This window comes from Pristiophorus japonicus, chromosome 11, assembly GCF_044704955.1.
Source record: "Pristiophorus japonicus isolate sPriJap1 chromosome 11, sPriJap1.hap1, whole genome shotgun sequence".
Classification (NCBI taxonomy): domain Eukaryota; kingdom Metazoa; phylum Chordata; class Chondrichthyes; family Pristiophoridae; genus Pristiophorus; species Pristiophorus japonicus.
Genome location: NC_091987.1, coordinates 172539428 through 172565970, shown reverse-complemented (window position 1 = coordinate 172565970; position 26543 = coordinate 172539428). Strand labels below are relative to the sequence as shown.

Genomic DNA, 26543 nt, shown 5'->3' with positions numbered 1-26543 from the left:
ATGTAAATGTCTTCAAGGGGCAGATTTTCGAGGGTAAACAGTTCCCAGACAATTTGATTAATTCAAATGTCCCCAGACAGCTTGATTAGCTCCAATGTCCAAACTGGCCTTTTAAAGATTGACCCCACCCCTTTTCTTGCAGACCCAACATTCACCTTTTAAAAATCCCAAACTTGGTTAAAACTCATGGATTTCTTCCATAAACATTTTAGGATCCCAAACTTTCTGTTTGATAGTCCCAAATCGAATTTTCTTTTCAATGAGTCCAAACACTGGGGGGTTTCCACAAATTTTGGAATCTCGCAGTCCCACCCAAATTCGATAAAACTCGTAGTTTCTTCCATGTGCACTTTAGGATCCCAAACTTTTTGGTTGACAGTTCCAAATTAAATTCCCTTTCCAATGAGTCCAAACACTGGGGGGGTTTTCCCACGAATTTTGCAATTCTACAAGAGGGAATGAAAAATATTGGTACGTAAAATCAAGGAAAACCCAAAGATGTTTTATAAATACATTAGGAACAAGAGGATAACTAAGGAAAGAGTAGGGTCTATTAGAGACCATAAAGGCAACCTGTGTGTGGAGGCAGAAGATGTGGATATGATTCTTAATGAATATTTTGCGTCTATTTTCACAAAAGACAGGGACGATACAGACATTGCAATCCGGGAGGAGGAGTGTGAAATATTAGATGAAATAAGCATAGTGAGAGAGAAGGTATTAAGGGGATTAGCAACTTTAAAAGTGGATAAATCCCCAGGCCCAGATGAAATGTATCCCAGGCTGTTAAGAGAAGCAAGAGACAAAATAGCAGAGGCTCTGACCATCATTTTCCAATCCTCTCTGGCTACAGGTGTGGTGCCGGAGGACTGCTAACGTTTACCATTGTTTAAAAAGGGAAAAAGGGATAGACCAAGTTATTGGTCTAACCTCGGTGGTGGGAAAATTATTGCAAAAAATTCTGAGGGACAGGAAAAATCCTCATTTAGAAAGACACGGATTAATCAAGGACAGTTCAGGGAAGGTCATGTCTGACTAACCTGATTGAATTTTTTGAGGAGGTAACTAGGTGGGTCGATGAGGGTAGTGCGTTTGATGTAGTGTATATGGATTTTAGCAAGGCTTTTGATAAGGTCCCACATGGCAGACTGGTCACAAAAGTAAAAGCCCATGGGATTCAAGGCAAAGTGGCAAATTGGATCCAAACTTTACTCAGAGGCAGGAAGCAAAGGATAATGGTCGATGGGTGTTTTTGTGACTGGAAGGCTGTTACTAGGTCCATTGCTTTATTATGGTTTAATTTTGTGGTATCTATCAATGATTTAGACTTAAATGTAGCGGGTATGATTAAGAAGATATAAAAAGTGGCCATGTGGTTGACAATGAAGAAGAAAGCTATAGACTGCAGGAAGATATCAATGGACTGGTCAGATGGGAATGGAATTCAATCCGGAGAAGTGTGAGGTAATGCATTTGGAGAGGGCTAATAAGGCAAGGGAATACATAATAAATGGTAGGATACAGAGAAATGTAGAGGAACAGAGGGACCTTGGAATACATTGGCCCCAACATTTATAGGTTAAAAAAGAAAAATGTTAGTTCTCAGAAGGCTGTGCCCTCATTGATTCTGTACCCTTGTTATTTCCTACACTGAGGAGTAGAAACAATTGGCCATAATTTTCCGTGGTCCGTGCGGGTACGATCGGAGGCAGGTCAGGCGGGAACGTTCAAATTTCTTGCAACATGTCGGGAACCTGCCGTCATCCTGCCCCCACGTGCTTTTCCCTTGGGCACGTCTGTCAGCGTGGCAGCGACCCAACCAACAGAGGCAGGTGACCCAATTTAAACGATTATTAGCTTTTTTTCAGACCCTCGAGTCTTTTTAACTGTACTTTTGCAATTTCATTGGATGCCCACGGGACTCACGCTGCTCATGGACCACATCTGTCAACCTGAGGCAGGTGTTGAGTGGCCATAGACCCAGCTGCTTAGCTGACAGCATCAAATGTAATATAAAAGCTCCCACCTGACAGCTGATCACTATCCTCAGACAGAAGCAGTTGCTGACTGCATTCCCAGCACAGATTGAGCTTTCTCCAGGCTGGAAGTCTTTCCAGTAAAGTCTCCATCCAGTGACATCTCATTGGAAGAACCTCTCTCACCATTGACAGATTGCTTCTATCATCTCTACTTCACATGCCATGTATTCCATCAACATGGGTGCTGTTTATACTGTCTAACCTTGATCCTCAGAATCTGACCACAGTGAACCCCAACACCACCAGCACCAGGCACAACCGCAGCACCAACAGCAATACCATCAACATTCTCTGCAATCACCTGTTGCTGCACAGGACAGAGGGCATCAGCACCCGAGTACCTCGTTGCTCAGGAGGCCATGGATGACCTCACCATGGCCAGATTTACTTAACTTTATTCTGCACACCCAGATGGCTTCCACATGATGCACCAGGTTACCACAACCCCACAGCAGTACCATAAATCATCCGCACAATGGCCAAGCCATTCCTTTTATACTGATCACCATTGTGGGGGTACCATTATGACTCACCATTCACTGCAACTCACTAAGCCACTTCCAAAGGTGCACACAAATCTGTCCAAGACTGGAAAGTTTAAAATAAAGATTATTATGTTTGACAGCACATTAATGGAAACTTTGCATAAACATTGGATAGAACACCCAAGTGGCTACCCTTGTGAATTTACTTGCGTGTCATCTTTCTCTTCTGCATGCTTCTACGAGGTGCTACCCCTGTGGCTTCAGCCTGCTCATTTCGCTGCTGTCAAGGAGCAGGAAAACACTTGCTGCACATCAGTGAGGCCATGAGGACCCACGTCTACGATGATACCCCTCCTGGAGAGAAGGTCTATATGAGCCTCTGCCATTTATTCGCCTTAGATAGTCATCTAGTCTCCATAGAGACCAGGTGCTCCTGTGAGCTGCTCCATGTAGGTAGCCATCCTATCTCATGCAGGAGCCTACAGTCGCCATCGCCTGTGACACGGTGGTGCTCATGTTGGAAATGGACTCCTCCATTTGCAGATATCGCACTTGCAAAACCTGTCAGAACCCCCTGCACTTCTTCCTCCATCTCCAGGATCGTCTTCTTTCTGGATGGCCCCCAAGGCTCAGTGTCTGCATTCAGCTGAGCAGAGCTAGGAGCATCCTGCAACCTCTGGCGAGGACTCTCCACTGCCGACCCTGTCTCCACTATCTACTCTTGCTCACTTGTGAGTTGTGAGACACCAGGTGACAACACTACTCTATCGCGAAGGTGTCCGTATCTGGTGACGGTGCGCCCTCAGAGGCTGGAGGCTCCTCTGAAGAGTTGTCTTTCTCTTCCTCCTGAACAGGGGTGGAGGCTCTTGATGGACCTGTGGAAGAATAAAGAGATAAGTTAGATATGTTATATAAAGAATGGGTATGGATACCCATTATACACATGATGACCATTCAATGGCTGTTGACATCAGTCTCCATATGAGTGATTGATGTATGCCATAGAATCATAGAATGGTTACAGCACAGAAGAAGGCCATTTGACCCATCGAGCCTGTGCCGACTCTCAGCTAGTCCCACTCTCCTGCCCTTTCCCCATAGCCAAGCAATTTTTTTTCGTTCGGCTTTTCCTTTACCTTTTGAAAGATAAAATTGAGTCTGCCTCCACCACCCTTTCAGGCAGTATGTTCCAGATCTTAACCACTCGCTGTGTGCAAAAGTTTTTTCTTATGTCACCTTTGGTTCTTTTGCCAATCATCTTAAATTTGTATGTAGCTGTATTATATGTAATTCTGTCACCAGATTGCTGAGATGTCCCCCTCTCTCCGTTTCCCACCTCCAGCTGTTTGACGACTCCAGACATTTCTAAAGCAGCCTTCTCTGCTGTTGTAAGGTTGGTCAATGATGGAAGGCTACCGCTGGTGATCTCCCTCTCCCTCTTATTTAGGGCTCTGTTTTCTTGCAAGGAGGGAACGAAGAGAAGGTTGAGTGAGAGTGAAGGACTGGATGGGTTAGATCTTTAGAGGGAGCCTATGATGGAGTGGGATGCCAAAGCCAAGTGGCCTCCTTGTGTGTTTTAGTTGGTATGATTGCACTAGGATGAGGGGGTGTGGCTAGTCAGATAGGGATGGGATAAGGTAGATAGAGAGAGGAATAGGTGGACGTGCAAGGCATGTTGGTGTGTAAGGATGTGCAGGAGTAGGGTTGGGAAGGCAGAGTGATGGGGATGTGATGAGAGGCACAACAGGATGAAGTTCAGCATAGCTTTGCACTCACATTTCTTGATCGAATGAGATCATTGAAAGGTTTGCGGCACTGCACACAGGTCCTCCTGACCACATCCCTGCTGTTGACCTCCTCTGCAAGCTCCAACCAGGCTTTTTCCATCTCCTGGGGAGGTCTCTTCCGGAAGGGAAGAGGATATCCATGTGTGCTTATGGAGGGAGTCATCGGAGAACCTGGGTGCAGCCCTCTGCCTCTGTGCAGTCATTTCCAAAGTGTTTGCAGCACTCCAATGCTGTAGTGCAGTGACTGCACTATTTTAGATTAACCTTCAAGGGTAATGTGATCATGGTCTCTTTAAATAACCTGGCTGAAATGCGTCATGTATGACATCAGCAGATCTGCCCCATTTAATTGGGGTAGGTAATGCACTGGGGGAGCTTAATAGGCCCCATTGATGTAAAGTCCTGTTGTACATGGGGATGGAGCCAGCAATCGGGTCACGATCCGACATGGCCACTGCCCACACCAGACTCGCCCAGGTAGGGAGAATTCCGGCCAATGGATAATTACTGAGCTTCAGCTTCTAGCATACCACAGTGTTACTAAAACAGGGTAGATTTGAAGACAAGGACCAGGATGATTGCCCAACATCAAAGTAAGAATCTTCACTCATCACCTCCCTGTGTTTTGCTCCAATTGTTTTTTAAGCACAGGGTGACTCCGTCACATTATAAATTTACATAAAACTTTGCTACTTCTAACAGAACCATCACACTTCACTGAATTTTTAATCATTCTAATTTTCCTATTTACTCTCAAACTGCAATTTGACACTCAAATCCAGATTTGGATTCTGACTTCATTAACAACCAACTCCTCAGAGGAAAACAAACAGTCAGAGGACAGAGTGGGCAAATCCAAGCCACGTCTAACACCATTAACTTGCATGCTAAAATTACAGTTCATCGCCTTTGCTGACTGCAGGGCACTTTTCCATTGAGCTCTGTTCATTAATAGTCATCAGAATATCCTTGGTTTTGAGAAACGTGTTTTATTCCACAAGAATTTGTTGACTCTGGAGCAAAACATTGCTAAACAACTAAATTGTGCTGTCACAGATGCTAATTATTTCTTCATTGATAGTTCTGGTTAACCCTTTTTACAATTCTTACCCCTAATTTGTGGTCAAGAGGGAAACTGGATGACCAATTTGCTGCGACCTACCAATGCTGCTCTGAACCAGACAGGAGATATGTGACAGTAGCTTAGGACTGAATGTCCCACTGATTTTTCCCTCAAGAAAACGGTCTGATTTGAGTCCAATGCCTTCCCACAATAGTACACTGGGATCAGGATTTCATTGGATTGAAGGAATAGAACCTGTGACTTAATGGACTGGAATAATTGGCAATTAGATTTATGGCTTTGAGTGGATAACTGACTTTGGCATTTTTTTTCAATGCTAGAAGCTGTCACCTCCTTGATGATGCAACTGTCTTAAAACTGTGAGCATATGTTCCATCAACATCCTTGATCCTCTGATACTTCAAGAATTCTCGCATCACTCTGCTTGGCCTGCCACATTAAATATCATCATTAGGCCAATGCACTCTATCAGACACTCCAACACTCCACATTTATTGTTCCAGCAACTTTCATGGAAAGTACAAAATCATCTTTGATGACCTTTCTTTACTAGTTGTATTATTTAGTCCCAGACATTGGGCTGGATTTTCGGTTGTGTATAGTCTCAGTTAGCGGCTAGAAGGGACTTTAATACGAGCTTAATAGCTTACCGACTGGGCGCGCAGCTTTTAGTGCCCTAATGGAAAATTCAGTTGAGGTTTATCGGGGGCGCAAAACGCGAGCGCCTGGCTGCTGACTATCAGTCTGATCATGATGTCAGTGCTGATGCAATGCCTATGCTTGAGCCCTGCTCATTAAATTAGGTGCAGCCGCCTCATTTAGCGACCACCAATAATCACGTCTAAAAAAATAATCGCTACAGGCTTCTAGAGTTGTTAACCGGTGCTACTCAAAGGAATGAGGAAGTGCTTTACTTGGAAGTCACAGTCAGTGCTATGTTTACACAGAGCACAGTGCATGAGCCTATGATTTTGCAGCGGCAGACATAACAATTCAGTTTGAGAAAATACGTCATTTTGAAAACTTTAATGGGTGTCTTACTGTGCCTCCAGCGTCACATTCTACATGCTCTAGCAAGGCAGAAGGGCTGTAGGCCATGTTGGCAGCCGAAAGAGGAGAGTCCCTAGATGTCGGGGTAGGAGGCCTTACCCCAACCTCCCCACAGCTTTATTGGTGGGTACGCTCATTCCTAGATCTGTCCGAGGAACAGTGCGTCAGAAGGCTGCACTTCCGAAAGGAGGTGCCAACATAGATATGCCATCTCCTGCAGGCAGACCTGCAGCCTCACATCGGCACTAGGACTGCACTGCCGGTCGCAGTGAAGGTCACAGTGGCACTCACCTTCTATGCCTTCGGCTCCTTCCAGGCTACATCAGGGGACATATGCAGCATCTCACAATTCGCAGCATATCGCTGCATCCACGACTTCACATAGGCTCTCTATACACGTAGAATGGACTTCATTACATTGCCGATGACCAGGGAGAAACAGGATGAGCACGCATGTGGGTTTGCCAAGATAGCGGGCTTCCCAAGGGTGCAAGGAGCAATTGACTGCACGAGCGAGACCTTGTGAGCACCATTCCAGAATGCAGAGGCCTTCAGAAGCAGAAAGGGATACCTCTCCCTAAAGATGCAGCTGGTGTGTAATCACACGAAGCGCATTCTTGCAATCAATGCTCGCTATCCTGGAAGTGCACATGATGCTTTTATCCTTCGGGAGAGCACTGTGCCTCGACTGTTTCAGCCACCATGGGAAGGCCGAGGCTGGCTGCTCGGGAACAAGGGATACGGCCTGGCCATCTGGCTTATAACCCTGTCACAGAGGCAGAGGAACGCTTCAGTGAGAGCCATGACGCCACCTGCAACATCATAGAGCAGACAAAAAGGCTGCTGAAGCAGTGATTCCGATGTCTGGACCACTCTGGAGGCAGCCTTCAATACTCCCCTCAACAGGTCTCACAATTCATTGTGGTGCAGCACACTTGGCCATCAAGAAGGCCCAAGCCTTGTCAGTGGGATCGCAGGCCCACCTCAGGAGGAGGACTGGAAGAGGAACAGGAGCCTGGTGATGCATCGAATGACCAGCAAGACACCCAAGACCAGCAGCATCCATGGAGGAGACAGCATGCAAATGTTGGCAATGCCAGGGCTATTCGACAGTGGCTCATAAGGGATTGGTTTGCTTAAATGGAGGGAGCTGAATGATGCAGCTAATAATGACCGCGCGTGTCACATCTCCATCAGAAATCCACAGTCATACACCAGAGGCTGAAGGAGACAGTCACAATAACAGTTTATTTTTCAACCATTCCTCCAACAACTTCAAAAACTCCACACTCACAAATAAAACACAATGGATCACCCACCCTTTCAAAGAGCACAAAAGATGATATTGCATAATATATCTACAGAGGTTCCATAGGGACATATTTGCTCAGTGGGTCTTGCGCTGGCATTTTCCATCACTCTGCCTCACCACCCTCGCCTCCCACGCCTACTGCTCCTCCTCAATGTGGCCTCAGTGCCTGCAGCAAGAAAGCTTGAGGGCTGCTCTGTGTCTGAGCGAGTCAGGACAGACAGCCTACGATGACGCCCTGGACCAGCTGTGGGCATGGAAGGCCCGACTGCTGACTGCACCACCTCAGGATGGGCGGCAGCAGTGTCGGGTGGTTGGTGGCAGGCCATGGCAGGTACAGAGCTGGACTGACAGTGGCGGGAGCCGGAATGCTGTCATAGACACATAGAAAATATGCAGGAGTAGGCCATTTGGGCCTTCGAGCCTGCACCACCATTCAATAAGATCATGGCTGATCATTCACCTCAGTACCCCTTTCCTGCTTTCTCTCCATACCCCTTGATCCCTTTAGCCATAAGGGCCATATCTAACTCCCTCTTGGGGGCGCGGCGGGAATTCTGGCATCAACAACTCTCTGTGGTAGGGAATTCCACAGGATAACAACTCTCTGAGTGAATAAGTTTCTCCTCATCTCAGTCCTAAATGGCCAACTCCTTATCCTTAGACTGTGTCCCCTGGTTCTGGACTTCCCCAACATCGGGAACATTCTTCCTACATCTAACCTGTCCAGTCCCGTCAGAATTTTATATGTTTCTATGAGATCCCCTCTCATCCTTCTAAACTCGAGTGAATACAGGCCCAGTCGATCCAGTCTCTCCTCATATGTCAGTCCTTCCATCCCAGGAATCAGTCTGGTGAACCTTCGCTGCAGTCCCCCAATAGCAAGAACGTCCTTCCTCAGATTAGGAGACCAAAACTGAACACAATATTCCAGGTGAGGCCTCACCAAGGCCCTGTACAACTGCAGTAAGACCTCCCTGCTCCGATACTCAAATCCCCTGGCTATGAAGGCCAACATGCCATTTGCCTTCTTCACCGCCTGCTGTACTTGCATGCCAACTTTCAATAACTGATGTACCATGCCACCCAGGTCTCATTGCACCTCCCCTTTTCCTAATTTGCCGCAATTCAGATAATATTCTGCTTTCGTGTTTTTGCCCCCAAAGTGGATAACCTCACATTTATCCACATTATACTGCATCTGCCATGCATTTGCCCACTCACCTAACCTGTCCAAGTCACCCTGCAGCCTCTTAGCGTCCTCCTCACAGTTCACACCGCCACCCAGCTTAGTGTCATCTGCAAACTTGGAGATATTACACTCAATTCCTTCATTTAAATCATTGATGTATATTGTAAATAGCTGGGGTCCCAGCACTGAGCCCTGCGGCACCCCACTAGTCACTGCCTGCTATTCTGAAAAGGACCCGTTTATCCCGACTCTCTGCTTCCTGTCTGCCAACCAGTTCTCTATCCACGTCAATACATTACCCCCAATACCATGTGCTTTGATTTTGCACATCCATCTCTTGTGTGGGACCTTGTCAAAAGCCTTTTGAAAGTCCAAATACACCAGATCCACTGGTTCTCCCTTGTCCACTCTACCAGTTAGTCATCCTGAGAGAGGATAGCACCTTCCATTTACAGTAGCACACTGCTACACCGGGGCGGAGCCAGAGCATCAGGAGCAATATGTGCAACCACAGATTGCTGACCTATTGCGGCACCGTCTGTTCCCCGTCCGACTGTGGAGAAGACAGAGAGGATAGTAGCAGACACTGCTTGCATGGCATCACTCAGACTGCATAAGCACAGCCTGTGCTTGAAACGCTGCAGTCTAAGATTGCATACCAGCCAACGGGGTCTGCATGACATCACGAAGACCTTGCGTGGCTTCGGCCTGTGACGTCATGGGTGCTGCCACGTCAACCATGGCATACGCCATCACCTCTGTGGCCCCCATTGCCGCTCGTTGAACCCGCGTTCCGGTTTAGCTAGGCAAGAATGAGCTCATTGGGCTGCTGAGAGGCATGGGCAATGCTCGAGGTAGCCTCCGCCACACTCACAGCAAGTGTATCCATGCTCTGCGGCACCCTCCCCAATGCACCCATAATCACGCGATGCATCTGCATAGTCTTCCTGGACAAAGCTACCCTATCCAGGTCCTCATCTGCATGACTCTGAGCAGGACGTCTGACCGACTTACCCTCCAGAGAGCTGGTCACGGAGCTTCCCCTCACGTTGTGCATTGCTGCAGGCCACTGGGGCCAGGAGCATTAGGATCTGGGAACCCGTGGAACATGGGCTGCTCCACCGAGCTGGTCTCTTCACTTGCTGGCACTGAGGATAGGTTCCGCTCTGTGGCCATACACGTCTCCATGTCCTCCTCATCCTCTCCTTTGTGTGATGATGGCGGCTGACGGACTGGCTGCAGCTCATCTGTAAGCATAAAGCAACACAAGGGTGAGTAGCATTTGGGGAGGGGGCAGGAAGGCAAGAAGGAGGGGACATTGTTATTGTGGAGCTACATGTTATAAGTCATATGGGCTCAAAGGTCAAGGCTCTCACAGAAAATGGACATCTCATTCACAAGCCATCACTGCCAAGCGGGAGCTCTGCCTCGCCGGACGCCACCGCCCCAACTAGTACGCCCATGAGGGTGAACACTCGCACCTCGATCGCAGTAAGGTACTGGAGGTCTGGCTCCCCTCCTCCCATCCGCTCCTGCTCTCGCCTGTTTTGGGCGAGGCTGGCTTGCAATGAACAAAACAAGAATTTGTCAGTGGGTCTGTAGCTACTCGTGTGCCACATGTGTCTGCAGTAAGTGACTCGATACTAATGTTGCGAGGTGTGAATGTCTGCATCTCAGCCGGCGTGGCAGCACACAGTGGATGTTTCAAAACATAGAAACATAGAAACATAGAAAATAGGTGCAGGAGTAGGCCATTCGGCCCTTCGAGCCTGCACCGCCATTCAACAAGATCATGGCTGATCACCCACCCCAGCACCTCCCTCCCGCCACGCCCCCTCCACACCCCCCGACCCCCCCAGCCGCAAGGGCCACATCCAACTCTCTCCTGAATACATCCAATGAACTGCCATCAACAACTCTCCGCGGCAGTGAACCCTACAGGCCAACAACTCCCGGAGTGAAGAAGTCTCTCCCAATCCTAGCCCCAAACAGCCCACCCCCCAACCCAAGAGCGTGCCCCCCCACCCTGGCTTCGGACCCACCCAACACCGGGAGCACTCCCCCGCACCCAACCCGCCCCGTCCCGTCAGAATCCTTCCCAAATGCCGAACACCCCCGGATGTTGAGCCCCCAGCCCCGGCCACCCCGGAGCCACGCCCCCGCGACGCCAATCACACCACATCCATCAACCACACCACATTGCCTGCAGCTACGACATCACGAGCATCTGTTTGGGGTGGGAATTCCTATTATAATTGATTATACCAGTATATTCAATGTTTGCTAAGTTTGTGGACAAAAAATGGAGTACACGAGATTTTTGACATATTATTTTTCGTAAGATTATATATAGATGTATATAGATATATATAATATTACTAATTGTAAAAACTCTGATTCCAACAGATGAAGATGCACTGGGCAACAAAAAAAAAATCTCGTCTTCAACTAAATCTCCAAAAAGGAATGCAGAATTTGTAGTCTGCTAAGGCATATACCACAGGAAAAAAAAGATTCAGCAAAACGAATACATACATCTCAACACTGAAAGTTGACCAGATTAAGACAAAGTAGAATCATCCAATTCCAAAGCAAAAAATAACCAAGCAGAATTTTTCCAACTGGGAGAAAAGCGGCAAAGATCTGCTGATGACTATAAAGGTTGGAAAAAAATGACTGAAGATCATTGTTTTTATGCAGCTATAAGATTAGCAAAGATCAAATTACTTCAGTGGGTATAAATCTGCTGGACCCCAGTAATTTTGAGAGAATAACGGACTATCCTAAGATGCAATGGGGATAATGAAGAGAAATGCAATCACATATAGGGATTTAACAATTCAAAGGTGGGATTTGGGGACAAAGAGTATGAGGCTGAAGGCCTATGACCACATATGGAGAGTTAAAAGTTGTTAGTGGGTGTCCTCAGGCTGAGTTGGGAGCTGGAAGGTGAGAGAAGTTTGGATGGGCGGGGCATGTCTGCTGAGGCGATAGAGAGCTTTTATGGTGTCCCCACCAATAAGGAGCATGACCTGGTACACATAGAGAAGGGGTCGGCAATGTAACGCCTTTACATTGTGTAAGACAGTGAGGCTCACATGAACGCATTTCAATGTTAATGTAAAGGGTACTCACCCTGACAACCCTAGTGATGTCATTGTAATTTTTGTGACATTGAGTCGCTGTCATGGCCACCGTGTCGCAGGCAGAGATGTGCTGGGCCACCTCCCTTCACAGCCTTCAGAACACCCTTGGCGATGGCCTTCGTACCCCTCCAGGATGTAGGGCATTGTTGCGCCTCTCAACTGCCTCCAGCAAGGCTTCAAAGGCTGTGGCCGAGAAGCAGTCTGCTTTCTGCCTTCTTCACTGCTCCTCCATTTTTCCGCTCTCAGGTCAGTGAGGAGATGGAGCTGTGCTTACGCATGCTTACCTTGACGCACCTTTAAGACCCGGCTTTTCCCGGGATCTGAATTGGAGTTCAGAGCATGCGCAATGGTTCAGCAAAATTTAGCGCCAGTATTTTCGTTAGTGCCCCCCGTCCAGATCAGGTGTGTAACAGTGATTTAACGCCACCTTCAGCTCTTCGTCCAATTCTGACAAATTTCTTGGCGGGAGGCGCAAACTTTTTCAAGATGCTAAAATTATCGCTCCGCCTGGATTAATGCCGCAACAGAAGTATGATCAAATTTCCACCCCCTAATATTTTAAACACACCACTGAACAGAAGACAAATGTTTACACTGCGACATAATAGCACCATGAATGTAGCTTTGTCTTCCTTCTCCCTGTTGGCATTTTGGATATAGCTTCAGGCTACATAAAGCAACACCATATGCTACATTCCAGCTAATAGCTGTTTCTCTTGAGGGTTCTGGGAGCTTGCGACTCTTTCAACAGCTTCTAAGTTTCACTGCACATTAGAGAGAAAACAAAAACTTGTATTTTATCTGAGATGAAAAGAGCAGTGAATGTGGGAAAAAGAAGGAAATGTTGGGAATACATAGGTGGATAATAAGCTTTTCAAAGAGTAAAATGCTTTGGGTGGGACTCTTTGTCATAGCAACATAGAAAGTAGGTGTAGGAGTAGGCTATTTGGCCCTTCGAGCCTGCACCAGCATTCAATATGATCATGGCTGATCATGCAACTTCAGTACCCCATTCCTGCTTTCTCTCCAAACCCCTTGATCCCTTTAGCCGTAAGGGCCACATCAAACTCCCTTTTGAATATATCCAACGAACTGGCCTCAACAACTTTCTGTGTTAGAGAATTCTACAGGTTCACAATTCTCTGAGTGAAGAAGTTTCTCCTCATCTCGGTCCTAAATGGCTTAACCCCTTATCCTTAGACTGTGACCCCTGGTTCTGGACTTCTCCAACATCGGAAACATTCTTCCTGCATCTAACCTGTCCAACTCCGTCAGAATTTTATATGTTTCTATGAGATCCCCTCTCATTCTTCTAAATTCCAGTGAATATAAACTTGGTCGATCCAGTCTTTCTTCGTATGTAAGTCCTGCCATCCCGGGAATCAGTCTGGTGAACCTTCGCTGCACTCCCTCAATAGCAAGAATGTCCTTCCTCAGTTTAGGAGACCAAAACTGCACACAATACTCAAGGTGTGGTCTCACCAAGGCCCTGTACAACTCCAATAAGACCTCCCTGCTCCGATACGCAAATCCCCTCGCTATGAAGGCCAGCATGCCATTTGCCTTCTTCACCACCTGCTGTTGCTTTGATGGGACCCTTTGTCAAAACTGGAATGGTCATGGTGAAGCCCCCCCATTGTCAGACCAACTAAAGCTGAGGGAATGGAGAAAAACAGGTGGAGGTTAAGGGCACAGAAATGGACATTACTTTCACAGAAAGGCAGCTGATGTGTTTAATGGTCAGTTATAGTTTTCAAAATGGAGAATTGAGGCATCAACACTGGGAGTGGACTGGTGGAGATGAAAACCATGGATGCATTTAAGAAACAATTACATGCTGCAATTGGAATACTGTAGCGCGCTTCTGGATAGATTAACTAATATGGGCTAGATGTATTCCTTATTTGTAAATATCGTGAGAAAAGCCAATATTCTATAAAGATAAAACCAAACTGGAATGCTGAAAATGTGGAAAAAAGTACTGAATATCCTGAAGAAACAAAGCAGGTCTTATAGCACAGATTAATGTTTCAGTTAAAGACCCTTTTGTAACAAATAGGGAGTTACATAATATATTTAATAACAATAATGAACAGGTAATGTAATGGTTGTGTTACTGGGCTGGGAACCCAGAAGCCTGGACTAATAATCCAGAAGACATACATTCAAATCCCACCATGGCAGTTTAAAAATTTTAATTCCTTTTTGTTTAAATCTGGAAATAAAAAGCTGTTATCAGTAAAAGTAACCATGGAGCTATCAGATTGCCATTAAAACCAATCTGGTTCACTAATGTCCTTTAGGGAAGAACATAAGAACATAAGAAATAGGAGCATGAGTAGGACATTTGACCCCTTGAGCCTGCTCCGCCATTCAATAAGATCATGGCTAATCTGATCCTGGCCTCAACTCCACTTCCTCGCCCGCTCCCCATAACCCTTGACTCCCTTATCGTTCAAAAATCTGTCTATCTCCGCCTTAAATATATTCAATGATCCAATCTCCACAGCTCTCTCGGGTAGAGAATTCCAAAGATTCACGACCCTCTGAGAGAAGAAATTCCTCCTCATTTCCGTTTTGTGGGCGACCCCTTATTCTGAAACTATGCCCCCTAGTTCTAGATTCCCGCACGAGGGGAAACATCCTCTCTGCATCTACCCTGTCAAGCCCCCTCAGAATAATAAGATCACCACTCAGTCTTTTAAACTCCAATACGTATAGGTCCAACCTGCTCAATCTTTCTTCATATGACAACCCTTTCATCTCAGGAATCAACCTCGTGAATCTTCTCTGAACTGCCTCCAATGATAGTGTATCCCTCCTTAAATAAGGAGACCAAAACTGTACGCACCCTTACAACACCCTGTACAGTTGTAGGAGGACTTCCCTACTTTTATACTCCATCCCCTTTGCAAAAAAGGCCAACATTCTATTTGCCTTCCTAATTACTTGCTGTACCTGCATTCTAACTTCTTGTGTTTCATGTACAAGGACCCCCAGATCCCTCTGTACTGCCGCATTTTGTAATCTCTCCCCATTTAAATAATAATTTTTTCTTTTATTTTTCCTACCAAAGTGGATAACCTCACACTTTCCCACATTATACTCCATCTGCCAAATTTTTGCCCACTCACTTAGTCTATCTATATTTCTTTGTAGATTCTTTGCACCCTCCTCACAACTTGCTTTCCCACCTATCTTTGTATCATCAGCAAATTTGGCTACATTACACTACATTTACGGTTTTACAGTCCGCTGGGACTGCTCCAGAATCCAGGGACTTTTGGTAGTTTACAACCAGTGCATCCGCTATCTCTACAGCCACCTCTTTTAAGACCCCAGGATGCAGGCCTTCAGGTCCAGGGGACTTGTCCACCTTTAGTCCCATTAATTTGCCTAGTACTTTTACTCTATTGACAGTGATTGTTTTAAGTCCCCACTCCCCCAATAGCCCAATGATTATCAATTATTGGGATGCTTTTAGTGTCTTCTGCCATGTAATCTGATGCAAAATATTTGTTCAAAGTCTCCGCTATTTCCCTGTTTCCCATTATTAACTCCCCTGTCTCATTCTCTAAAGGACTTTAGCTACTCGCTTCCTTTTTATATAGCTGTATCTTACTGTCTGTTTTTATATTTCTTGCTAGTTTACTCTCATAAGCTATCTTCTCTCTCTCTCATGTTTTTAATCGTCCTTTGCTGGTTTCTTCATAACATTGTATGCCTTTGTTTTCAATTTGATACCATCCTTTACTTCTTTAGTTAGCCACGGATGGTTCATTCTTCTCTTAGAGTCTTTCTTTCTCACTGGAATATATCTTTGCTGAGAGTTATGAAATATCTCTTTACATGTTTGCCACTGCTTTTCTACAGTCTTACCCTTTAATATATTTTCCCAGTCTGCTGTAACCAACTCTGCCTTCTTACCTTTGTAATTACCTTTATTTAAGTTCAGGACACTATTTTTCAATTTCGGGGGATTGTCTATGATGATGATGATGATTTAAGTTCAGGACACTAACTTGAGACCTAGCTTTCTCACCCTCAAACTGAATTTGAAATTCTACCATGCTATGATTACTCTTCCCAAGAGGATCTTTCACTACGAGATCATTAATTAATCCAGACTTGTTACACATTACCAGATCTAAAATAGTCTTCTCCCTGGTTGGTTCCACAATGCATTGTTCCAAGAAGGAAACCTTCCGTCCTTACCTGTTCTGGCCTACATGAGACTCCGGCACCACACAAATCTGGTTGACTCTTAGCTGCCCTTTGAAGTGGCCCGAGTAAGCCACTCAGTTGTATCAAACTGCTACAACGAAACAGCGGTTCAAGAAGGCAGCCCACCACCACCTTCTCAGGGCAACTGGGGATGGTAATATATGCCAAGTTTGTCAGTGACACCCACATTCCAAGAATGAATATAATAAACAAAAAAGAAAGTTGATATAATTTTTAATGTCTAACTGTGAGATATGACTAATTACTTTAAATTTAAGTCCATTAACTCATTTTGCCTTCAAAAAGGAACCGGATGAATTCCTGCATGTAGAATACAGGTAGGTGGGGTGAGCATTCAGTAGTGTTATCAGTTAGTGCACTCTCCTGGATTTTGCTTGATCACCTCCAGGGGTCAGGGAGGAATATCCCACAGGCTTTGTTTAAATTGACCGAATGGTTTTCTGCTGATTTTCTTTTGCCTTTCCTGGGTGATCGGGTGATGGGTTAATGATTCATGTGGGCTGAACATTGACTGGATGGTCTCTTCACTTTGTATGTTCATAGGTTAAGAGCACAGAACTGCAGCCTACAATCACATAAAAGATAGACAATGAGTTTAATAATCATTAAATATTTTTAATTGGAGGATCGGGGTTTAAACAGCTATAGTCAATGAAAATAAAACTGAAATGCTGGAATCTGAAAAAAAAAGGTTTAGTGATACAGGTTAATATTTCAGGTAGAAACCCTTCTGCAACAATGAAAGAAATGCATCATATTTTGAATAATAAGAGAATTGATACATTTGTAAGGTCTATCTATGAGATTTGACCAGTCACTTTAAATTTGGTTCTGCTAGTTTGCTTTCCCCGGGATAGAGAAGATGCACATTACTGTTGTTATGCAAAGCTTATTTCAATACATTTTTCCCGCAAAGCAAATAGAAACAACTTAGCACAGACTCTAGCTTTCTTCTGAAAGTCATCAAGTTAAGGCAAAGTGCTTGGTGAGACGTACAAATAGGCAGGTGTTGTGCACCTGGAAAGTGCGGGGGTGGGGGGGGGGCGCGGCAGGAATTCAGGAAGCATCACAATTTGATCAATTTGATTCTACTGTAGAAGCAACCTAACCAAGATACCAGTTTAAAAATTCTAAATATGAATGATATACACCTGGCCAACAACCATCTGCTGTACTTTGGAAGCTGGATTAACCTCTGCAATTGTGAAAGATACATATTTGGTTCTCTTTGTCCAGTGAACAGATGAAAGACTTTAATTCAAGTGATCTGATTGCCATGCTGGGGGTTGATTTACAACTCCATCCCCAGCACAGGTGTATTTTGATCTATTTCTCTCAATTCATCAATTCTTTTGATGCCACTTTAGATAGATCATGTAGCGATGTCATGTTGACACCCCAATGGCCTGAAGACTTTCCCATATAAAGGGCCCAAGTTTCCACATGATTCGCGCCTGATTTTTAGGAGCAACTGGTGGAGAACGGACTATTTTAGAAATCGCAATTCTCCACATTTCTTTTTCTGCAGTTCTAGTCAGGTCGAACAGTTCTAGTTTAGAACAGAATTTTTTCTTCAAAAGGGGGCGTGTCCGGCCACTGACACCTGATTTGAAAGTTTCCACAGTGAAAATGTACTCCAAACTAAAGTAGAATAGAGCCAGTGAAGATTTTTGTAGAACTGAAAAAACCTGTTCTTCACATTAAAAAATCAGGCGCAGGTTACAAATTAGGCATCCAGAACAAGGTGGGGGGGAGGGGCGGGGGAAGGAAACTCATTAAATTCGACAATAAATCCTTATTTATATTCTACAAATGTTATACAAATAAATCCAACCTGAATAAACATTTATAAGCCAAGAAAAGATTAAATAAACCATCTTCCTACCTGTGTGAAAGTGCTTCAGCCAGAGAGAATTCTGCAGCCGTTCGTGTCACTGAGCGGGAGGGGGAGAGAGAGAGAGAGAGAGAGGGAGGGAGAGAGAGAGAGGCGGGGGGAGGGAGGGAGAGAGAGGGGGGGAGGGAGGGAGAGAGAGAGGGGGAGGGAGGGAGAGAGAGAGAGGGGAGGGAGGGAGAGGGAGAGAGAGGGGGGAGGGAGAGAGAGGGGGGGAGGGAGGGGGAGGGAGAGGGGGGGAGAGGGAGGGAGGGGGAGAGGGAGGGAGGGAGAGAGAGGGAGGGGGAGAGAGAGGGAGGGAGGGAGGGAGGGGGAGAGAGGGAGAGAGGGAGGGAGGGAGAGAGGGAGGGGAGAGGGAGGGAGGGGGAGAGAGAGGGAGCGGGAGAGAGAGGGAGGGAGGGAGAGAGAGGGGGAGGGAGGGAGAGAGAGAGAGGGGAGCGAGGGAGGGAGAGAGAGAGTGCGGGGGGGGGAGGGAGAGAGAGAGCGCGGTGGGGGGGGGAAGGGAGAGGTCAGGTCGGATCGGATCCAGTCCGGGAGTCGGGAGTCGGGTCCAGTGGGGGCGGGGCGGGTCGGGTCGGGGAACAGGAGCGCGGGTCGGGTTGGGTCAGTCGAGGGGGGGGGGGAGCGGGTCTCGGGTCGGGGCGGGGGGGGAAGCGGGTATGTGGTCGGTGTCGGGGGGGGAGCGGGTGTCGGGTTGGGTCTGGTCGGCGGGGGGGAGGGGGGGGAGCGGGTGTCAGGTCGGGTCTGGTCGGCGGGGGGGGGAGCGGGTGTCGGGTCTCAGGTCAGGTCGGGGCGGGGGGGGCGGAGTGGGTGTCGGGTCTTGTCGGGGGCGGGGAGCAGGAGCTGGCCTGGGGAGGAGCCCCAGTGAGGCCATTCAGCCATGGCTAGGGGCTGCGTGCTTCGGGCCCCTCCCACACAATTCGGCGCCTGGAGCTACTGCACTTGCGTGCCGACTGTAGCGCGCATGTGCAGAGGTCCCGGCACTGTTTTCAGTGCCGGGACCTGGCTCCGCCCCCCCACAGCTCGTGCTGGCTGCGCCGAGGGCCAGAGGACCTGTAAGTAGGTGGAGAATACCGTTTTAGGCGCGAAAAACGGGCACCCAGCTCGGAGGGGCGCCCGTTTATTTTCTTGTGGAAACTTGGGCCCAAAGAGTCAAAGCACAGACACAAGTCCAGTATTAGTATCAGTACAGTTAGTGAAGTGCTCCTATTTTTGTCATTTTGTTTGGACCCGAACAGACAGCGTGAGTTACAAGTGTAATGTAATCTGTCGTATTGCCCCTTGCTTCTGTTTACTTGTTACTTTTAATAAATATACTCCAAAGTTTCTAGCCTGAGGCACAGTCTGATAGTTTGTTTAATCCACTGCTTTCCAAAGGCTATGAAATCATAAGAGGCTTTGGGGATGATTTTAAACTGCTGCAGCTCTGTTTCCGAGACTTCTGGGAGTTGAAAATTTCAGGAAAACAGCGACCGTACCTTAGAAGCCCAAGGCCTATCTGATGAGATTTTCAGGTAAACCAGTAAATGGGAGCTCAGCACTCTTACCTGAAACAGGACAGAGGATAGTTGTGTAAGGGAAATAAATTCCACACCAAATCCGAGAATAGTGAGGGAAACGTCACAGTTTATTCGTACAGAGCGCTCTGGGAGCAGTGGGGAAACTCCGCAGCTTCGCCACACCTTCTCTCCGAGCGAAGTATTCAAGTTACAATTATACCATTGGGGGCGGTCCCGCCCCCTTACACCATTGTCCAATTATCTAACATTTTTGTAATGTCTTACCCTATATGGTAATGCTATGACAATCTATCTTTATATTATGGTAAGTCAAAGGTTAACCAGCATACGTACACACAAGTGGGGTTAGTTCCCGTTTCAGCAAAACTACCTTCCTGTTATTAGTACAAGCGATATACATCTGTCTGCTTCTCCAACCGCCCACTGTCCCACTTCCCCTATCTCCATGATTCAGGGTCAGCAGACATTGGAGACTGAATATGTTTTTTTGCTTAAGCATACATTTCTTACTTTGACCACTTTCCCTGTCCCATAATTCATCAGAGAGAGAGAGAGACAGCGGAGCTGGTTACACATTATAAAAGTTACAAAGGTTATAGGTTAAGCAATTTTTCTCCTATAGTCCCTCATTTTGATCTTTTCCCATCTCATGCGGATAAGAACAATCCAATTCTACATTCGGGCTGTCTCGTCGTCTTGTGCCTGGTGGTGCTGCTGAAAATGGAGGAGCAGCTTCTGGTATGTTGTGGGTGGAAATTGGGTTGTTGTATCATTGATGCGGGTCCCGGTAGCTATGATATCGCGGTACACAGCTTGGACATACATATCTTAATCATCATTACCGCAAGGTACAGAGCCAGGCATATGCCCACAATCAAAATCAGCCCATGTACATCACTTTGTCCCAACTTAGACATCCATCCCCCCAGCCAGCCAACTTCACCATCCGGGGTGGTTAGTTTCCTCACTTCTCTTCCTATGTGGTTGGCTAGATTGGTTATATTCTCCGAATTATCGGGTATATAAGTGCAACACTCGGCCCCAATCAATGCGCAAGTGCCTCCGTTCTGCGTCAATACGTAATCTAGTGCCATTCGGTTCTGAAGTACGGTAGTACGTATGGCTACCATTTCAGCTGTTATGCTCTCCATCGCCTCGGCAGTGTCGTTAGCTATTTGTTCCAGAACCCTCGCTACATTTCTTAGTTCATCCATGGTGCGCCCTATCCCGGATGGGAACATCACAACTCCAAGGAGTCTTTCTACTGGGGTAATCGCTCGTCTTCGTTGACCTGGTGTATGCACCTCTGCCAGGGTACATACCTGTCTGACAAAGGGGACCATATATCCCAAATAACAGGACCCTGTCCATCGCCTGGGTAACCAGGGATATGCCCTATGCCCGCACACAAAATATGTGCCATTGTATGCTGCTGAGGCACTCAGTGTCACAGGATAGAATGACCATGTCCAATTTCGCCCCACCCCCGTCATGTTCGGGAGGCGTCGGAGGAAACTTGGCTCCACCCCTTCGGTTACGTTAAGGCGGTAGGTGCAATTACTATATCCCATGTTGTGTCCTTTTGTGCCAGTTGCACTTCGGGTGAGGCATATTGTTCCCCGGGGTCTCCCTATCCTCGATGTGTTAGTCAGGGCCAGGTAACGCATGTCGATTGTAGGATGGTTGATACCATCCACGAAGCGCGCCTCTGGTATGATACCCAGCGCTTTCCCAATCTCCCTCGTCCCCGCTTCCGTCCACCTTGTATGAGGCAGATGTTCCTTTAGCCTTGGATCCCTCCCGTATGGGACCGGAGGAGTTCTGATGAAGGACCCATGCAGCAACTTCGGTCAGATTTAGGGGACTGGGATGCAAAGGGATCCCTCCTCTCAAGTGTGTGGGGATATGAGAGCACACCCAGCAACTAGAGAAGTTCCCATTCCTCCCATTTATAGGACATATATAAAAAGGTGTTTACATGAAGCTCCCGTTTTTGTCTTACCAATGGGGCACATACAATACAGACCGAGGCCATTACATAGATCGCGACATATACTTTCATCATATTATTCTATGTTAACAGTTACTCAAAGGCAAAATGGCCATTTGGCTTGCTTGAAGAGTCGCACCTGACCTTTAAACAGAAAAATAATGACAGATAATACATATATTGAGCGGCAGGCTCGAAAACCTTAAGCTGGTTTCCATTGTCCTTTTCCCCTAATATCAATACAGGCGCATGTATCTCCACTAATCATATACTCGTACGGCCTTATCCACTTCGGGGCAAACCCGGGTTTTCCTGGGAGAACCTTCACCATCACGTGCGTTCCGGCTTGAGGTATGTCCGGGAAGGCGGCGAACTCCAGTTTTTTTATCGCGTTGAGCCTGTCTTTCTCTGGTTTGCTTTCACATTTCCTGGAAGACTATTACTCATCTCCAATATATATATCTCCAAATTCTATCCCTTAGGGGTCCTACATCCGCTCCTCCCATAAAAATTCCTTCTGGAGTTGCATCGCTCTACCCGTCGTTAGCTCATAGGGGGACAGCCCAGTCATCCTGTTTGGGATCGCTCTTAACTTCATTAGAATGAGGGGCAACATGTCAACCCAGGTCCTCCCGGCTTCTCGGATTGCCTTTGCAATCGCCACCTTGAGGGTTGATTCATCTGTCCTACCATCCCAGAGCTCTGGGGATGGTATGGGATGTGGAATTTCTGTCTTATTCCCATTAGTTGACATATGGCCTTTATTACCTTCCCCGTGAAGTGGGTGCCTTGGTCCGAGTCCATTTGCAACGGCACCCCCCCTCATCTAGGGATTATTTCTTGCGCCAGAATTCTAGCTACCGCAGTGGCCGTACAGTTCCTTGTTGGGTAAGCTTCCACCCATCGGATGAACTGGCCTATTACCACTAAGCAATATATTTTCGCCCACGAGTCCGGCAATGGCCCGGTGAAATCTATCTGTATATTTTCCCATGGCCCCCTGCCAGCTTCAAGGCTTCAATGAAGGCCACAATCTCAGCAACTTGGGCTGAGAGCCCCCATCTAATCTGCCAGACGCCACGGTTTGTAACTGTCCATTTACCACGGCCTACCCGGTCCGTGGTTTCCCTTCGACATACTTTCTAGACCCATCCACGTAGAGGGTCATCTGTGCCCTGGTTAAGGGTTCGTCTGCTAGACGACCTTCTATATTCTCACTATCCACTTCCTCACACTGGTGCAGCTCACTGCCCCCAGGAGGCCTTCTGCCGGGTTTTCTCCTATGTCCCTCATGTTCAGGCCATGGGACGTCGGGCCATGGGACGTTAACCGGCGTCATGTCAACGAGGCCCGTGTCCTGCTTTGTTTTGGCCCATACCGGCTCTTGGGCCTCGCATATCACCCCGTCTACCCCCAACTCTTATCCCTAATCCCGGGCCAGTGGTTTAGCACTGCCCATTTTCGCAATGTTTCGTAAGGGCGCGGAGTATTTGCTTTTATGTCCATCCGCTTGCGGCCAGATTATTTTGTTAAGCTCGGCGTCTATTAATTGTTTAAATTCCCTTATTAAGTCTGTTCCTAGAATAATTTTTTCATTAGTTGTATCAGGCGAGTATTATTACATGGGCTAGTTCTGTTTTATTTTATTCTGACTATCCCACCATTTCCTTTATCTGTCAGGTGAGTCTTCATTATTCTATTAAGAAATCCAAATGAATAATGTCCAATATAAAACAGTTGCCAATGGAAAGGGTTAACTTCTTTACCGGTTTGTAAGAAGGCCTGATGTCATTACGTGACTTCACGTAATCATCCGAATTTCATTTTTTTTTGTGCTTTCAACACTTGCTTAGAAATTAGGAATCCGTTAAAATAGCAGAAATCATTCGTAAAGTCGTCATAATAGAAGTCTTCTCATCAGGACTGACAGCATTTTAGATTAAATTTCAATTTTTTTTCTTAACTTCTAATTCAAGTACTTGCCAAAGATTTTTTTTTAATTGATTTAAAATGATACCACACATTTTTAATAGTTATTTTGTTTACTGAACTTCAATTTTCACACAAGCTGTATACATTCCAACATTTCCTATAAGAATTTTAAAATCAGTAAGATTTTCTAATTCTCAATTTTTCTTTCTGTGCTGAGTTCGCATAGCTTAGATCTTTTCTCGTTATTTTCAAAACCCTCCTGCTTGTTTAGACTGTTCGGGACTTTTCTTGATAAACACGTATATTCTGGAAATCTTTTCAAACTGCAATGAAACTTTCTCGTAATTTAAAATAATTTTCAATGGAGAGTGTCTTTTACCTCTTCCAAAAATCTTTTCAATTAAACCAATATCTTTTTTTTTCACAACCAATATCAACGAGAATTTAGTAAGTTATGTCCTCTTTTTTTTTGTCTCCTTTCTTCAAATTAGTTTTTGTTATTTTACACAGAGGGCTCATCTCTCGGTAACTTCGTTAATTCAGACAATCGAAGACACTTTTTCTTTCAATTTCGTTCAATTTGTTTTCTTTCAAGGCTGCATCTTTATCCTTTCTTTTCATAACTAGAACAGAGTCCAGCACGAAGGCTTTGAGGGCTGCTTTTCGTCCTCTCAAATGTCCCAGTTTTTCTTTCTGTTTCTGCATCTCCCACCACTCTCTCTGTTCTTTCACACTTTTTTTTCCGTCGGGGCCCATCCCTCCTTTCGCATTCTATCTATCAATCCCTTTTGGTCGACTAGGTACAGTCTGGTCAGGGACCCGGGGGGGGTGGGGGGGCCCCACTCCGTTTCACGGTCTCACGATTATCAGAGGTACGCCTGGTCTTACTCACTTCTACCAGACGGACTTGCAATCTTTATCGTCAGAGGTATCTGATTACACTTGCGATTCTTACCACTCATCGTAGTCTCACATCACGGTCTTACTACTGTCAGCGGTCCATTCAGGACTTGCAGTCTCTATCGTCAGAGGTGTTTCAACACACTTGCGATTCGTTAAAAATGGTGCCTCCGAGACCCACTACGATCTTTTCCAGCTGCACCCGCAAATTACTACAACCACATTAATTGTTCTACACACGACCCCCAATGTTCTGACCTGTGTGACTCAAAGTCGCAAGGAGATTAGTCCCTACTTCATTCACTGTTCCACTTTTCCATCGCCACTTTGTCCTCTCGTTTGTTCTCTTCGACCTTAATCCTTGGCCTTCACGTGGGGCATTCGCCCTCTTAATTCCGGCTCAAGTTAGGTGACTGAGATAGTTTGTGACAATTGAAGTGGTGGGGAACACTCGTTTCTTTCACACATCACTCATACCAAGCTAGCTTGGACTCTAACCCGCGGCTCAACTGTGATTTTTCTCACCGTTCACGGACATTTTCTTCTTTGGTGAATCGGGGCTCAGGAGTCGCCCTGTTCCGGGGCCCAATTGACTGGATGGTCAAACTTTGACTACTCGTCCCTCTCCACCGGCTAGGCGACCCGAAGTGACCGTATTCACCCTGCTCGCAGCGCCAAATCTGTAAGGGAAACAAATTCCACACCGAATCCGAGAACAGTGAGGGAAACGTCACAGTTTATTCATACAGAGCGCTCTGGGAGAAGTGGGGAAACTCTGCAGCTTCGCCACACCTTATCTCCGAGCGAAGTATTTAAGTTACAATTATACCATTGAGGGCGGTCCCGCCCCCTTACACCATTGTTCAATTATCTAACATTTTTGTAACGTCTTACCCTATATGGTAATGCTATGACAATCTATCTTTATATTATGGTAAGTCAAAGGTTAACCAGCATACGTACACACAAGTGGGGTTAGTTCCCGTTTCAGCAAAACTACCTTCCTGTTATTAGTACAAGCGATATACATCTGTCTGCCTCTCCAACCGCCCACTGTCCCACTTCGCCTATCTCCATGACTCAGGGTCAGCAGACATTGGAGACTGAATATGTTTTTTTGCTTAAGCATACATTTCTTACTTTGACCACTTTCCCTGTCCCATAATTCATCAGAGAGAGAGAGAGAGACAGCGGAGCTGGTTCCACATTATAAAAGTTACAAAGGTTATCGGTTAAGAAATTTTTCTCCTACAGTTGCATATGCAAATCGGTTCCCTACACTGATTGTAGGATGCTCTTTTCAATTTTCAAGCACAAATGGGCCCACTACCAGCCGCCTGGTAGCTCCCCGCCTGTGGTTACTCCCCCCGCTTTTACACCTAACTTCCAGCTCAGCTCCATTCATTGAGTCACCAGATTCTCACATATGATTAAGACATTTGCAGATGACACTAAAATAGGCAGTGTGGTTGATAATGAACAAGAAAGCTGCGGACTGCAGGAAGATATCAATGTACTGGTCAGGTGGGCAGAACAGTGGCATATGCAGTTCAACCCGGATAAGTTGATGTAATGCATTTGGTGAGGTCTAGCAAGGCAAGGGAATACACATTAAATGGTACGACACTGAAAAGTGTAGAGGAACAAAGGGACCTTGGAGTGCAGGTCCACAGATCCCTGAAAGTAGCAGGCCAGATAGATGAGGTGGTTAAGAAGGCTTATGGAATACTTACCTTTATTAGTCGAGGCATGGAATACAAAAGCAAGGACATTATGCTTGAACTGTATAAAACACTGGTTTCACTGCAGCTGGAGTACTGTGTGCAGTTCTGGTCACCACATTACAGGAAAGATGTGATTGCAGTGGAAAGGAGTCAGAGGAGATTTACAAGAATGTTACCTGGACTGGAGAATTTTGGCTATGAGGAAAGATTGTAGATGCAGGGTCTGTTTTCTTTGGAACAGAGGAGGCT

General features: G+C 46.3%; 1 long non-coding RNA gene across 1 annotated transcript in view; it reads left to right on the top strand.

Moving 5' to 3' along the window:
* Nucleotides 1-26543, top strand: part of LOC139276377 (uncharacterized) — a 177637-nt gene that overhangs the window by 63466 nt on the left and 87628 nt on the right. The window contains exon 2 of the long non-coding RNA XR_011595922.1: nucleotides 11353-11607. This is a non-coding gene — a long non-coding RNA (uncharacterized lncRNA). The remainder of the gene's footprint in view (nucleotides 1-11352; nucleotides 11608-26543) is intronic.